The sequence below is a fragment of the Triticum aestivum genome, chromosome 7D, assembly GCF_018294505.1.
Source record: "Triticum aestivum cultivar Chinese Spring chromosome 7D, IWGSC CS RefSeq v2.1, whole genome shotgun sequence".
Classification (NCBI taxonomy): domain Eukaryota; kingdom Viridiplantae; phylum Streptophyta; class Magnoliopsida; order Poales; family Poaceae; genus Triticum; species Triticum aestivum.
Window position 1 is genome coordinate 205965935 of NC_057814.1, and position 17608 is coordinate 205983542.

Sequence of the window (17608 nt, forward strand, 5' to 3'; positions counted from 1 at the left end):
GTAATTTTACTAAGTCTGTGACTGCTGTTATTTTGTTGCTAGGTATCCATGTGGCTACAGAGAGATCCATGCTCCTTTTGGTGATTTTCAGTAAGGATGTTGTGTAGATATAGTTGTGCTCTATCTATCCATGTCCCTGTTTGCAATTATGGAGTGCCATAGCATGTCTTAATCTTGCTCTACTTTTGCTATAAAATATTTCTGGAAGATTGATAACATGATATTCAATTTTGCCAAGCTTGTTCTAGTTGATACTTTCATGCTATGAACTTGATCTTGCCATGGATAGCTTCATAAACATTCTGTCTTGCTGTAGGTATTCTTTTTTTGTCATGCATTGCTTTGTGGTGAGTGAATCAAGCTCACAAAGATGCCTTCATAATACTGTTTCTGCCATGCTCTGTTTTCTGCCGTCTGAAACCTGTTAACGCAACTTGCTATGTTTACATGGTTGCCATCATATCTTCTGATTCTTTTTGGCTTATGGTCAGTAAGGGACTTTTGTTCTAAGCATTCAGTAGATTCATGCCATCCTTTGTTTTGCTATGTTAAGTTCCTGTATCATGTTGATTTCGTGCTCTGAACATTGCTACCTGATGCTGTTTCAGTCATGTCCAGTAATTTCACCAAGTCTGTGAACCTGATATCTTTTGCACTTTTGTCATGCTTGTTTGAGCTTGTTATGTTGTGATCTAGCTGTAGCTCAGTGTTCATCTTTTGTCAAGCATCTCCTGTAGATTACTGTCATATGCTTTGTTGCTATGTTGGAGTGTTGTAGCATAGTTTCTTCTTGCATTCTAAGTGCTATCATGTTGTTAATCGCAAATTCGTGTCATTTTGTTTTGCTTGCCATTTGCAAACCGTGCATCCGTTTCCGGTGATCTTTATATCGATTTCAACCGAAGTCATCTCATCTTTCCAATGGCATGCTTGGTTTGCCAAGTTACTGCCTTGTTCATCATTTTTCTTCTGGAGCACGCATATGCATCGCATATCATACATGTTTTGCATCATGTTGCTTGTGCATTTCTCGTGATTGATTGTAGTTCCGTTGCTGGTGTTCTTGTTTTGGTTAGAGCCGGGAGACGAGTTCGTGAACGAGTAACCTGTTGAGTACGCTTACGAGGATCAAGCTTTCGACAACTCTGAGAACCTTGCAGGCAAGATGACCATACCCTCGAAATCACTTCTATCTTTGCTTTGCTAGTTGTTCGTTCTATTGCCATACTGCGCTACCTACCACTTGCTATATCATGCCTCCCATATTGTCATGTCAAGCCTCTAACCATCCTTTCCTAGCAAACCGTTGTTTGGCTAAGTTACCGCTTTTGCTCAGCCCTTCTTATAGCGTTGCTAGTTGCACGTAGTTGAAGTTGGTTCCATGTTGGAACATGGATATTTTGGAATATCACAATATCTCTTATTTAATTAATGCATCTATATATTTGGTAAGGGTGGAAGGCTCGGCCTTATGCCTGGTGTTTTGTTCCACTCTTGCCGCCCTAGTTTCCGTCATACCGGTATTATGTTCCTTGAGTTTTGCATTCCTTACGCGGTTGGGTGATTTATGGGACCCCCTTGACAGTTCACCTTGAATAAAACTCCTCCAGCAAGGCCCAACCTTGGTTTTACCATTTGCCACCTAAGCCTTTTTTCCCTTGGGTTTTCGCGAGCCCGAGGGTCATCTTTATTTAAACCCCCGGGCCAGTGCTCCTCCGAGTGTTGGTCCAAACTAGAGCACCGTGCGGGACCGTCCCTTGGCAACTTGGGTTACGTTGGTACCTGTACGCTTAGCTTATCCGGTGTGCCCTGAGAACGAGATATGTGCAGCTCCTATCGGGATTTGTCGGCACAGCGGGTGGTCTTGCTGGTCTTGTTTTACCATTGTCGAAATGTCTTGTAAACCGGGATTCCGAGACTGATCGGGTCTTCCTAGGAGAAGGTTTATCCTTTGTTAACCGTGAGAGCTTATGATGGGCTAAGTTGGGACACCCCTGCAGGGTATTATCTTTCGAAAGCCGTGCCCGCGGTTATGAGGCAGATGGGAATTTGTTAATGTCCGGTTGTAGAGAATTTGTCACTTGAATTAATTAAAATACATCAACCGCGTGTGTAGCCGTGATGGTCTCTTCTCGGCGGAGTCCGGGAAGTGAACACGGTTTCTGGGTTATGTTTGACGTAAGTAGGAGTTCAGGATCACTTCTTGGTCATTACTAGTTGACGACCGTTCCGCTGTTTCTCTTCTCGCTCTCATTTGCGTATGTTAGCCATCATATATGCTTAGTGCTTGCTGCAGCTCCACCTCATTACACCATCCTTTCCTATAAGCTTAAATAGTCTTGATCTCGCGGGTGTGAGATTGCTGAGTCCTCGTGACTCACAGATTCTACCAAAATAGTTGCAGGTGCCGACGATGCCAGTGCAGATGACGCAACCGAGCTCAAGTGGGAGTTCGATGAGGAACGTGGTCGTTACTATGTTTCTTTTCCTGATGATCAGTAGTGGAGCCCAGTTGGGACGATCGGGGATCTAGCTTTTGGGGTTATCTTATTTTCTTTTGGATTTGACCGTAGTCGGTCTATGTGTGGATTTTGGATGATGTATGAATTATATTTATGTATTGTGTGAAGTGGCGATTGTAAGCCAACTCTCGTTATCCCATTCTTGTTCATTACATGGGATTGTGTGAAGATGACCCTTCTTGCGACAAAACCACAATGCGGTTATGCCTCTAAGTCGTGCCTCGACACATGGGAGATATAGCCGCATCGTGGGCGTTACACCCTCTTCCCCCGCCATTCCCTTTCCGCTCCCTGCCATCCGGCCGCCATCCCTCCCGCCATGCTGCCGAAGAAGTACTCGGCCCCTCGAGCCGCTGCCGACTCAAGCCAGCCAAAGCAGAGGAAGCCGAGGGCGCCGATGGCAAAAATCGCCGGGCATGTCGAACGTCGGTTGTAGGGCGGAGAGGTTCAACGCCGGGAGGCTATCACCACCGACCGACGGAACAGGATCAACACCAAGAAGGCCCGGGACGCGGCGGCGGTGTCCGCGACGGCGGATGTAGAGGCGTCTCGCGCGGGGATGATGAATCCGCCCGATGGCTACGGCCCGCAAGCTGCGTGGAGCAAACAGAGCGTCGCGTCGCCGGCAAACTTCTCGCCGCCGCCGCCGCGCTGGGGGTACGCACCCTTGCCTGGCTACGCCGAAGGCGACGCACATGGTGGATTCAACCCCAACATTACCTTTCCACATGGCCAGCACGCCTCACCCTCCGGGATGAACCCCGACCAACGCACTCCCGCACCCGCATTCACCGGCGTCTAGTACCCCCCATACAACTACTCGCCACCAGCGTACACAGCCTCGTCGAGGCTGCCTCTACGCCGTGGCACTCTGCCCTTCTCGCAAGCCTCGGCGTCACATTTTGGTAACCCCGATGTGATGGAAGCCAACATGGACGAGATCATCACGAGCGGCTCGGTCGCCGCTGCCTCCTCCCTCGGGTTCCACGCGCAAGACGACACAATGGACCCAACCGGCGACATGGACGACGAGGTCGATGACGCCAAGGAGGAGGAGGAAGAGAAGGAGGAGGTGGAGTCGGCGTCGACGAGGAAAGGGAAGAAGAAGGGGGCAGGACCGGCGAGCCGCGCGTCAAGTGGACGTCCAAAGAAGACGAGTGCCTTGCCGAAGCATGGAAGACCGTCACATCGACCCAGTCACCGGCACGAACCAGGATGCCGACACGTACTGGACGCGCATCAAGTCGGCATTTGATGAGCGCAAGCTTGTCGACCCCTACTTCGCCACCATCCACATGCAGCGCGGCTCAAAGGCCATGGCGAACCATTGGGCCATCATCCAAATGGCCTGCAACAAATGGCATGGGATCGTCAAGGAGATCGCGGCTCGCCCGGAAAGCGGCGCCAACATCGAGGGTCAGGTATGCACATCCGCCGGGTCTCACATCTTTTCGCCGTTCACATCGCCGACACTTGTTCTTCCGCCGTAGATGGTTCGGATGTTCACCATGTTCCGCCAGGATAGCAGCGACCAAGAGTTCAAGTACCTCCACGTGTTCACCCGGATTGAGAAGTGCCAGAAGTGGATGGATGTCCGGCTCACTCCCGCCAAGGCCAAGGAGACGTACAAGCCGTACGTGCCCGCGCCTGGGGCGGCGGATGGGCGGCCCGACGGCAACAAAAGGGTCAAGACGGCGAAGGACGACACACCGGCTGCCGAGCGGCTGCAATAGTCGATCGAGTAGTGCATCGCCGATGCCAAGAGGAAGGAGAAATCCGAGACGCGTTGGTCAGCGTTGATGACGAAGCAGGACGTGAAGCTCGACCAACTCCGGACCAACGTCGCTGTGAAGAAGAGGAACACCGACCTTGCGTTCTTGATGGGGGCGGACATGTCGACGAGGGGACGAGCAGGTCAAGGCATGGTACCTGGCGGAGCGCGGCCTCATCTTGAACCAGATAACGTCGACGACCGCGCCTACTCCCACGCCGACCCCAACGTCGCCACCCAGCCCGGGTGATGATGTCGCGACGACGCCCAGCGCAGAAGCCACGCCGACGCCTGTTGGGGAACACAGTAATTTCAAAAAAAATCCTACTCACACACAGGATCATGGCGATGCATAGCAACGAGAGGGGGGAGTGCTGTCCACGTACCCTCGTAGACTGAAAGTGGAAGCGTTAGCACAATGCGGTTGATGTAGTCGTACGTCTTCACGATCCGACCGATCCAAGTACCGAACGTACGGCACCTCCGAGTTCAGCACACGTTCAGCTCAATGACGTCCCTCGAACTCCGATCCAGCCGAGCTTTGAGGGAGAGTTCAATCAGCACGACGGCGTGGTGACGATGATGATGTTCTACCGACGCAGGGCTTCGCCTAAGCACCACTACGATATTATCGAGGTGGACTATGGTGGAGGGGGGCACCGCACACGGCTAAGAGATCAATGATCAATTGTTGTGTCTATGGGGTGCCCCCTACCCCTGTATATAAAGGAGCAAGGGAGGGAGAGGCGGCCGGCCAGGAGGAGGCGCGCCAGGAGGAGTCCTACTCCCACCGGGAGTAGGACTCCCTCCTTTCCTAGTTGGAGTAGGAGAAGGGGGGAGGAGGAGAGAGAGAGGAAGGAAAGGGGGGCGCCGCCCCCCTCCTTGTCCAATTCGGACTAGAGGGGGAGGGGGCACGCGGCCTGCCCTAGCCGCCCCTCCTCTTCTCCACTAAGGCCCATGTAGGCCCATTAAACCCCCCGGGGGGGTTCCGGTAACCCCCGGTACTCCGGTAAAATCCCGATTTCACCCGGAACACTTCCGATATCCAAATATAGGCTTCCAATATATCAATCTTTATGTCTCGACCATTTCGAGACTCCTCATCATGTCTGTGATCACATTCGGGACTCCGAACTATCTTCGGTACATCAAAACACATAAACTCATAATATAACCGTCATCAAACTTTAAGCGTGCGGACCCTATGGGTTCGAGAACTATGTAGACATGACCGAGACACGTCTCCGGTCAATAACCAATTGCGGAATCTGGATGCTCATATTGCTCCCACATATTCTACGAAGATCTTTATCGGTCAGACCGCATAACAACATACGTTGTTCCCTTTGTCATCGGTATGTTACTTGCTCGAGATTCGATCGTCGGTATCTCAATACCTAGTTCAATCTCGTTACTAGCAAGTCTCTTTACTCGTTCTGTAATACATCATCCCGCCACTAACTCATTAGTTGCAATGCTTGCAAGGCTTATAGTGATGTGCATTACCGAGTGGGCCCGGAGATACCTCTCCGACAATCGGAGTGACAAATCCTAATCTCGAAATACGCCAACCCAACAAGTACCTTCGGAGACACCTGTAGAGCACCTTTATAATCACCCAGTTACGTTGTGACGTTTGGTAGCACACAAAGTGTTCCTCCGGTAAACGGGAGTTGCATAATCTCATAGTCATAGGAACATGTATAAGTCATGAAGAAAGCGATAGGAGAATACTAAACAATCGTGTGCTAAGCTAACGAAATGGGTCAAGTCAATCACATCATTCTCCTACTGATGTGATCCCGTTAATCAAATGACAACTCATGTCTATGGCTAGGAAACATAACCATCTTTGATCAACGAGCTAGTCAAGTAGAGGCATACTAGTGACACTATGTTTGTCTATGTATTCACACATGTATCATGTTTCCGGTTAATACAATTCTAGCATTAATAATAAACATTTATCATGATATAAGGAAATAAATAATAACTTTATTATTGTCTCTAGGGCATATTTCCTTCAGTCTCCCACTTGCACTAGAGTCAATAATCTAGATTACACAGTAATGATTCTAACACCCATGGAGCCTTGGCGCTTGATCATGTTTTGCTCGTGGAAGAGGTTTTGTCAATGGGTCTGCAACATTCAGATCCGTATGTATCTTGCAAATTTCTATGTCTCCCACCTGGACTAGATCCCGGATGGAGTTGAAGCGTCTCTTCATGTGCTTGGTTCTCTTGTGAAATCTGGATTCCTTTGCCAAGGCAATTGCACCAGTATTGTCACAAAAGATTTTCATTGGACCCGATGCACTAGGTATGACACCTAGATCGGATATGAACTCCTTCATCCAGACTCCTTGATTTGCTGCTTCCGAAGCAGCTATGTACTCCGCTTCACACGTAGATCCCGCCACAATGCTTTGTTTAGAGCTGCACCAACTGACAGCTCCACCGTTCAATGCAAACACGTATCCGGTTTGCGATTTAGAATCGTCCGGATCAGTGTCAAAGCTTGCATCGACGTAACCATTTACGACTAGCTCTTTGTCACCTCCATAAACGAGAAACATATCCTTAGTCCTTTTCAGGTATTTCAAGATGTTCTTGACCGCTGTCCAGTGATCCACTCCTGGATTACTTTGGTACCTCCCTGCTAAACTTATAGCAAGGCACACATCAGGTCTGGTACACAGCATTGCATACATGATAGAGCCTATGGCTGAAGCATAGGGAACATCTTTCATCTTCTCTCTATCTTCTACAGTGGTCGGGCATTGAGTCTTACTCAACTTCACACCTTGTAACACAGGCAAGAACCCTTTCTTTGCTTGATCCATTTTGAACTTCTTCAAAACTTTGTCAAGGTATGTTCTTTGTGAAAGTCCAATTAAGCGTCTTGATCTATCTCTATAGATCTTGATGCCCAATATATAAGCAGCTTCACCGAGGTCATTCATTGAAAAACTCTTATTCAAGTATCCCTTTATGCTATCCAGAAATTCTATATCATTTCCAATCAGCAATATGTCATCCACTTATAATATCAGAAATGCTACAGAGCTCCCTCTCACTTTCTTGTAAATACAGGCTTCTCCAAAAGTCTGTATAAAACCAAATGCTTTGATCACACTATCAAAGCATTTATTCCAACTCCGAGAGGCTTGCACCAGTCCATAAATGGATCATTGGAGCTTGCACACTTTGTTAGCTCCCTTTGGATTGACAAAGCCTTTCGACTGCATCATATACAACTCTTCTTCCAGAAATCCATTCAGGAATGCAGTTTTGACATCCATTTGCCAAATTTCATAATCATAAAATGCGGCAATTGCTAACATGATTCGGACAGACTTAAGCATCACTACGGGTGAGAAAGTCTCATCGTAGTCAATCCCTTGAACTTGTCAAAAACCTTTCGCAACAAGTCGAGCTTTATAGACAGTAACATTACCGTCAGCGTCAGTCTTCTTCTTGAAGATCCATTTATTCTCAATGGCTTGCCGATCATCGGGCAAGTCAACCAAAGTCCACACTTTGTTCTCATACATGGATCCCATCTTAGATTTCATGGCCTCAAGCCATTTTGCGGAATCTGGGCTCACCATCGCTTCTTCATAGTTCGTAGGTTCGTCATGGTCTAGTAACATAACCTCCAGAACAGGATTACCGTACCACTCTAGTGCGGATCTTACTCTGCTTGACCTACGAGGTTCAGTGACAACTTGATCTGAAGTTTCATGATCATCATCATTAGCTTCCTCACTAATTGGTGTAGGTGTCAGAGGAACCGGTTTCTGGGATGAACTACTTTCCAATAAGGGAGCAAGTATAGTTACCTCATCAAGTTCTACTTTCCTCCCACTCCCTTCTGTCGAGAGAAACTCCTCTAGAAAGGATCCAAATTTAGCAACAAAAGTCTTGCCTTCAGATCTGAGATAGAAGGTGTACCCAACAGTTTCCTTTGGGTATCCTATGAAGACACATTTCTCCGGTTTGGGTTCGAGCTTATCAGGTTGAAGCTTTTTCACATAAGCATCGCAGCCCCAAACTTTAAGAAACGACAACTTTGGTTTGTTGCCAAACCACAGTTCATAAGGCGTCGTCTCAACGGATTTCGATGGTGCCCTATTTAACGTGAATGCAACCGTCTCTAAAGCATAACCCCAAAACGATAGCGGTAAATCAGTAAGAGACATCATAGATCGCACCATATCTAGTAAAGAACGATTATGACGTTCGGACACACCATTACGCTGTGGTGTTCCGGGTGGTGTGAGTTGCGAAACTATTCCGCATTGTTTCAAATGAAGACCAAACTCGTAACTCAAATATTCTCCTCCATGATCAGATCGTAGAAACTTTATTTTCTTGTTACGATGATTTTCAACTTCACTATGAAATTCTTTGAACTTTTCAAATGTTTCAGACTTATGTTTCATTAAGTAGATATACCCATATCTGCTTAAATCATCTGTGAAGGTGAGAAAATAACGATACCCGCCGCGAGCCTCAACATTCATCGGTCCACATACATCTGTATGTATGATTTCCAACAAGTCTGTTGCTCGCTCCATAATTCTGGAGAACGGCGTTTTAGTCATCTTGCCCATGAGGCACGGTTCGCAAGTACCAAGTGATTCATAATCAGGTGGTTCCAAAAGTCCATCAGTATGGAGTTTCTTCATGCGCTTTACACCAATATGACCTAAACGGTAGTGCCACAAATAAGTTGCACTATCATTATCAACTCTGCATCTTTTGGCTTCAATATTATGAATATGTGTATCACTACTATCGAGATTCAACAAAAATAGACCACTCTTCAAGGGTGCATGACCATAAAAGATATTACTCATATAAATAGAACAACCATTATTCTCTGATTTAAATGAATAACCGTCTCGCATCAAACAAGATCCAGATATAATGTTCATGCTCAACGCTGGCACCAAATAACAATTATTCAGGTCTAAAACTAATCCCGAAGGTAGATGTAGAGGTAGCGTGCCGACCGCGATCACATCGACTTTGGACCCATTTCCCACGCGCATCGTCACCTCGTCCTTAGCCAATCTTCGCTTAATCCGTAGTCCCTATTTCGAGTTGCAAATATTAGCAACCGAACCAGTATCAAATACCCAGGTGCTACTGCGAGCATTTGTAAGGTACACATCAATAACATGTATATCACATATACCTTTGTTCACCTTACCATCCTTCTTATCCGCCAAATACTTGGGGCAGTTCCGCTTCAAGTGACCAGTCTGTTTGCAGTAGAAGACTCAGTCTCAGGCTTAGGTCCAGACTTGGGTTTCTTCTCCTGAGCAGCAACTTGTTTGCTGTTCTTTTCGAAGTTCCCCTTCTTCTTCCCTTTGCCCTTTGTCTTGAAACTGGTGGTCTTGTTGACCATCAACACTTGATGCTCCTTTTTGATTTCTACCTCCGCAGCCTTTAGCATTGCGAAGAGCTCGGGAATCGTCTTATCCATCCCTTGCATGTTATAGTTCATCACGAAGCTCTTGTAGCTTGGTGGCAGTGATTGAAGAATTTTGTCAATGACGCTATCATCCGGAAGATTAACTCCCAGTTGAATCAAGTGATTGTTATACCCAGACATTCTGAGTATATGCTCACTGACAGAACTATTCTCTTCCATCTTACAGCTGTAGAACTTATTGGAGACTTCATATCTCTCAATCCGGGCATTTGCTTGAAATATTAACTTCAACTCCTGGAACATCTCATATGCTCCATGACGTTCAAAACGTCGTTGAAGTCTCGGTTCTAAGCCGTAAAGCATGGCACACTGAACTATTGAGTAGTCATCAGCTTTGCTCTGCCAGACGTTCATAACATCTGGTGTTGCTCCTGCAGCAGGTCTGGCACCTAGCGGTGCTTCCATGACGTAATTCTTCTGTGCAGTAATGAGGATAATCCTCAAGTTACGGACCCAGCCCGTGTAATTTCTACCATCATCCTCAACTTTGCTTTCTCAAGGAACACATTAAAATTCAACGGAACAACAGCACGGGCCATCTATCTACAATCAACATAGACAAGCAAAATACTATCAGGTACTAAGTTCATGATAAATTTAAGTTCAATTAATCATATTACTTAAGAACTCCCACTTAGATAGACATCCCTCTAATCCTCTAAGTGATCATGTGATCCAAATCAACTAAACCATGTCCGATCATCACGTGAGATGGAGTAGTTTCAATGGTGAACATCACTATGTTGATCATATCTACTATATGATTCACGCTCGACCTTTCGGTCTCAGTGTTCTGAGGCCATATCTGCATATGCTAGGCTCGTCAAGTTTAACCTGAGTATTCCGCGTGTGCAATTGTTTTGCACCTGTTGTATTTGAACGTAGAGCCTATCACACCCGATCATCACGTGGTGTCTCAGCACGAAGAACTTTCGCAACGGTGCATACTCAGGGAGAACACTTATACCTTGATAATTTAGTGAGAGATCATCTTATAATGCTACCATCAATCAAAGCAAGATAAGATGCATAAAATATAAACATCACATGCAATCAATATAAGTGATATGATATGGCCATCATCATCTTGTGCTTGTGATCTCCATCTCCAAAGCACCGTCATGATCACCATCGTCACCAGCGTGACACCTTGATCTCCATCGTAGCATCGTTGTCGTCTCTCCAACTTATGCTTCTACGACTATCGCTACCGCTTAGTGATAAAGTAAAGCATTACAGGGCGATTGCATTGCATACAATAAAGCGACAACCATATGGCTCCTGCCAGTTGCCGATAACTCGGTTACAAAACATGATCATCTCATACAATAAAATATAGCATCATGCCTTGACCATATCACATCACAACATGCCCTGCAAAAACAAGTTAGACGTTCTCTACTTTGTTGTTGCAAGTTTTACGTCGCTGCTACGGGCTGAGCAAGAACCGTTCTTACCTACGCATCAAAACCACAACGATAGTTCGTCAAGTTAGTGTTGTTTTAACCTTCTCAAGGACCGGGCGTAGCCACACTCGGTTCAACTAAAGTTGGAGAAACAGACACCCGCCAGCCACCTGTGTGCAAAGCACGTCGGTAGAACTAGTCTCGCGTAAGCGTAAGCGTAATGTCGGTCCGGGCCGCTTCATCCAACAATACCGCTGAACCAAAGTATGACATGCTGGTAAGCAGTATGACTTGTATCGCCCACAACTCACTTGTGTTCTACTCGTCCATATAACATCTATGCATAAAACTAGGCTCGGATGCCACTGTTGGGGAACGCAGTACTTTCAAATAATTTCCTACGCACACACAGGATCATGGTGATGCATAGCAACGAGAGGGGAGAGTGTTGTCCACGTACCCTCGTAGACTGAAAGCGGAAGCGTTAGCACAACGCGGTTGATGTAGTCGTACGTCTTCACGATCTGACCGATCCAAGTACCGAACGTACGGCACCTCCGAGTTCAGCACACGTTCAGCTCGGTGACGTCCCTCGAACTCCGATCCAGCCGAGCTTTGAGGGAGAGTTCCGTCAGCACGACGGCGTGTTGACGATGATGATGTTCTACCGACGCAGGGCTTCGCCTAAGCACCGCTACGATATTATCGAGGTGGACTATGGTGGAGGGGGGCACCGCACACGGCTAAGAGATCAATGATCAATTGTTGTGTCTATGGGGTGCCCCCCTGCCCCTGTATATAAAGGAGCAAGGGAGGGAGAGGCGGCCGGCCAGGAGGAGGCGCGCCAGGAGGAGTCCTACTCCCACCGGGAGTAGGACTCCCTCCTTTCCTAGTTGGAGTAGGAGAAGGGGGAAGGAGGAGGGAGAGAGGAAGGAAAGGGGGGCGCCGCCCCCCCTCCTTGTCCAATTCGGACTAGAGGGGGAGGGGGCGCGTGGCCTGCCCTAGCCGCCCCTCCTCTTCTCCACTAAGGCCCGTGTAGGCCCATTAAACCCCCGGGGGGGTTCCGGTAACCCCCGGTACTCCGGTAAAATCCCGATTTCACCCGGAACACTTCCGATATCCAAATATAGGCTTACAATATATCAATATTTATGTCTCGACCATTTCGAGACTCCTCGTCATGTCCGTGATCACATCCGGGACTCTGAACTATCTTCGGTACATCAAAACACATAAACTCGTAATATAACCGTCATCAAACTTTAAGCGTGCGGACCCTATGGGTTCGAGAACTATGTAGACATGACCGAGACACGTCTCCAGTCAATAACCAATAGCGGAACCTGGATGTTCGTATTGGCTCCCACATATTCTACGAAGATCTTTATCGGTCAGACCGCATAACAACATACATTGTTCCCTTTGTCTTCGGTATGTTACTTGCCCGAGATTCGATCGGCGGTATCTCAATACCTAGTTCAATCTCGTTACCGACAAGTCTCTTTACTCATTCTGTAATACATCATCCCGCAACTAACTCATTAGTTGCAATGCTTGCAAGGCTTATAGTGATGTGCATTACCGAGTGGGCCCAGAGATACCTCTCCGACAATCGGAGTGACAAATCCTAATCTCGAAATACGCCAACCCAACAAGTACCTTCGGAGACACCTGTAGAGCACCTTTAGGGCGTGTTCGGTAGTTGTCTGGCTTCTCAAATCCATGTTTCCAGCCGTAGAGTCCAGTCGAACGGGTCTACTCCTGGATTTTGGACCGAGAAGCTGGCTCAAATCTGTGTGTAAAAACGACGGAGCGACGGAGTTGGAAATACCTGGCTCCAAGAAAATAGCGAAGCGGGATTTGGATAGAAATTACGGGCCTCTGCCACCGCCAAGTGATCGATCCAGCCCCGCACGCATCAGGGACACGCTCGAGCCCGGCCTGTCCCGTGACTCCTCTTCCCCCTCCCCAACCCTAGCCGCCGCAAGCCTCAGGCGATGGCGCAAAGCACCTCGACCGCCGGCGGACACGCTCTCCCTGCCCCTAGTCCATGCCGTGACCCACCCTTCCCCGCCCTCTTTCGCCACCGTCGCCGACTAGGTCTGCCGCCATCAGCGACGAGCTTCCCCGCCCCTGCCCACCCTGTTTTGCCACCATCGCCGACCAGATCCACCGCCGCGATTCGAGCACTGCCCGTCAGCGACGAGCTTCTCTGCCGTCAATCGAGCTCCTCCGCCTCCCCGTGCACCTCTTCCCAATTCTGGAAGGTGATTTGATGCCCGACCACCTCTCCCTATACGTGCTCATGGTGGAATTTGTGATGTACATGGTGATTAGTTGTAGGATTTGATGATGTGCTTTGGTAATTTTTTGTAGGTGATGTGTTGCCTGTAGATTATAGGAAGGGGACAGAAAAAAATGTAAATGTTTTGTACATTCTCTGCTGCTGCATGTTCAGTACATGCTCATGGATAGTGCTGCATTTTGTTGCTATGTATGTTCAGTACATGTCCAGTACAACAATAGAATTTTGCTAGTACATACTTAATGACAGTAGCAACACTTGTACATGTTTTTTATAGTTAAGCACTCACATATTTTTTATAGTCAAGTTCAGAGCATGTCTTCGAGCATGACTGCCGAGTGGGATGAAGAGAACACTAGGATCGTTACCAACTTGATGGTTACGCAAGTGCGGGCTGGAAATAGGCCAAACAAAATCTTGACCCCTAGTGCATTCGAGGAAGTGGCATTGCAATTCAAAGTGAGAACCGGATTGGACTACACGAGCAACCAAATGAAAAACAAATGGGACAAGCTGAAAGCAGATTACGCTTTATTCAAGAAGCTCAAGCTAAAGGAGACCGGAGGGGGATGGGACTTTGTTCTCAACACTATCAAACAAGATAAGGAGTGGTGGAAGAAAGCAAAAATTGTGAGTTGTCATGTTTCTGGATTGCATTTATTTTTAATAAAGTCGTATAACTTTTGTTATTACTAATATTTGTTTGCAATGTATTGTAGGACCTTAAAGGTTGCGGCAAGTTCCAAAAGCGTGGACTACGCAATGAAGAAAACTTGAGCATTATGTTTGAGGACATCACCAGTGATGGCTCAAACCATTGGAATCCTTCTACAGGCATACCTCCCTCCTCTAGTGCAGCAATACCAGATACCATTGATATTGAAGCCATCACAGATGTTGATTTGCTAGAAGATCCCCAAGTGCCACCTTCTCCTGCTATGCCACCTTCTCCTTTCGTGCCATCAACGAAAAAGAGGCTTGGAAAAACCATTGATGACAAGCATAAGAAACCTAGGACTGCACAAGTGATGCAAGATGAGATTACACAGATTAAAATCATTGCTAAGGAGTCCCAAGAAACCGTTCAATCATTCATAAAGAATGATGATGCCACTTCTGTTGCCAGTACCATGAATGAAGTGCTTGCTCTTGGTATTTTAGAGGGTAGTGATGAACACTACATAGCGACTGAGTTGTTCATCAAAAGAGAGCAAAGAGAGATGTTTCTACACATGGGTGTTGCCGCACGAAAAGATTGGCGTCGTAGGAAGTTTACCATGACGTATGGGAAATAGTTGGTTCCACTAGATGGTTTCTCATGTCTTTTGTTTATGCACTATTGAACCATTTTATGTATGCACTATCTGGATGATATTTATGTAATGTTGAACCACCATTTTCTATTTGGATGAATTATTGGTAATTGCATGTTCTGGGTACTTGCACTTTTAGGATGTTCTGGGTACTTGCACTTGTTCTGGGTACCTTTTTCTGTATGCACTATCTGCATGCTAGTTGGTATCTAAAAATGCATGATTCTGTATGTGCAGATGTCGTGTGATGAGAAAAACCAATATGAATTGAAGAAAAAAATGATTTGTCTTCATTCCGAGCATATGTCGGTCATTTGTGAAGGAGCAACAAAAATAGTTGGAAAGTATTGCAGTAGTTGGATCATGAAGAATGAGCCTAAGAAATCTATCTTGACAGGATTTGGATGGTTGCAAGAGACTATTGGAACACCAGGGGAGACCTTTACAATGTTCAGAATGAAGACAAGAGTTTTCTTTGAGCTTCATGACTTGTTGGTGAAGGACTATGGGCTCGGTTATTCTCCATTTGTTAGCAGCTACGAGTCTCTTGCTATGTTCTTGTGGACCTTGGGGGGTTGTGAATCAAATAGAAGGACCCAAAACCGTTTCAAACATTCACCTGACACTATCCACCGCAAGTTCCATGAGGTACTGCATTGTGTGGTCAGGATGTCTTGTCACTACCTCAAGCCGAAAGACCCCAATTTTCACATTGTGCATCAAAGGATCCTTGGTGATAAACGAGCATATCCACACATGAAAGACTGCATTGGTGCAATAGATGGGACTCACATTAGAGCTTCAATTCCAGAAGACAAGCAAATCAGATATATTGGAAGGACAGGCGCAGTCACTCAGAATGTGATGGCAATATGTGACTTTGATATGCATTTCACTTATGCTTCAATTGGACAACCTGGTTCTATGCATGACACAAGTGTGCTATTTCATGCAATGCATGCGGACAAGGCCACCTTCCCCCATCCTCCAAAGGGTGAGCATGCGGACAAGGCCCCCCTTCCCCCATGACTCAGAATGTTAGAACTCATTTCATGTATGCCAATTCTAACATTCATTCTTCTCTTTATTTTTCGTAGACAAGTACTACCTTGTGGATGCTGGCTATCCTAATAGAAAGGGATATCTCGCACCGTACAAAGGTGAAAGATATCATGTGCCTGACTTTCATAGAGGTGTTCCACCCAATACTCCTAAAGAAAAGTTCAATAGGCTCCACTCGTCCAAACACAATTGCATAGAGAGAGCCTTTGGAGTGTGGAAGATGAAATGGCAGATTCTTCTAAAGATGCCAAGCTACTCCATCGAAACACAAAAGATGATTGTTGCTGCTACTATGACTTTGCACAACTATGTTCGCTTCCATGATGAAGAAGATATTCACTTTGTTCGATGTGACAAGGACCCGGACTATGTGCCAACAATTCCGGAACGATACAAGAAATTTGTTGTTCCTTCACACGCATCGGATACATCAACTACAGCGGAAAATGGTGAAGACATGGATGTGTTTAGGCAAGAACTAGCTACAGCCATTGCTCTAAGTTGGTGAGACATCGTTGATGTTTGACACATGTACGTGGCCTTTTGATTTGCAAACTTATGCAAAACTATGAGGTGAAGCTTTGTTGATCTTAGAGACATGTATTTGCCCCTTTTGATTTGCAAGCTTATGCACAATGAGAGGCTTTTGTTCTATAAAACATGTGTGAAACTTGATGCTTATGCCATGATATACATTGTCATATTTGTTTTCAAATTTACATAATCATTCTATGCTCAAAATATGAGATATTCCTCTCTATACATGCTCTCTGTTACTACCAAAACCGCTACAGCCAAAGAAAATCACAAGTACCAGCGTACAGGCATGCTGAACTAGGCAAAATTCGGAACAGCAAAAAAATTCCCCAACGAACAGGCCAAGCATTCCTTTACAGGCCCGGTACACACAGGAAGGAAAAAAAATCTAAATCATCACTAGCCCACGTATGCCTATAGGCCACACACAAACATGGGCTGCCAAAACGGGCCAAGCAGGCACTTTCTGGCCTTTTTACCTCGTCCATCGCTAGCAACGAGAAGCTGCAGCGCCGAACAGATCGCTCGATTCTGGAGTTTTCGTGGGAAGCTGGCTGCTGAAACCGGGCGACGGAGTTGAGGATTTTGCAGTGCTGGTGAACTACCGAACACGCCTTTATAATCACCTAGTTACGTTGTGATGTTTGGTAGCACACAAAGTGTTCCTCCGGTAAACGGGAGTTGCATAATCTCATAGTCATAGGAACATGTATAAGTCATGAAGAAAGCAATAGCAGAATACTAAACGATCGTGTGCTAAGCTAACAGAATGGGTCAAGTCAATCACATCATTCTCCTGTGATCCCGTTAATCAAATGACAACTCATGTCTATGGCTAGGAAACATAACCATTTTTTATCAACGAGCTAGTCAAGTAGAGGCATAGTAGTGACACTCTGTTTGTCTATGTATTCACACATGTATCATGTTTCCGGTTAATACAATTCTAGCATGAATAATAAACATTTATCATGATATAAGGAAATAAATAATAACTTTATTATTGCCTCTAGGGCATATTTCCTTCAACGCCGACCAACTCGAGCACAGAAGCCACGCCGACGCCGACCACGCCTACACCCGCCAGTCCGACGCCGGAGGAGCCCGCCGTTGTTTGATGCATTGCCTACGCGTCCTTCCTTTTGAACGCCGAACTCTCGAGTATGTTTGATCGCTGAACTGTGGCATG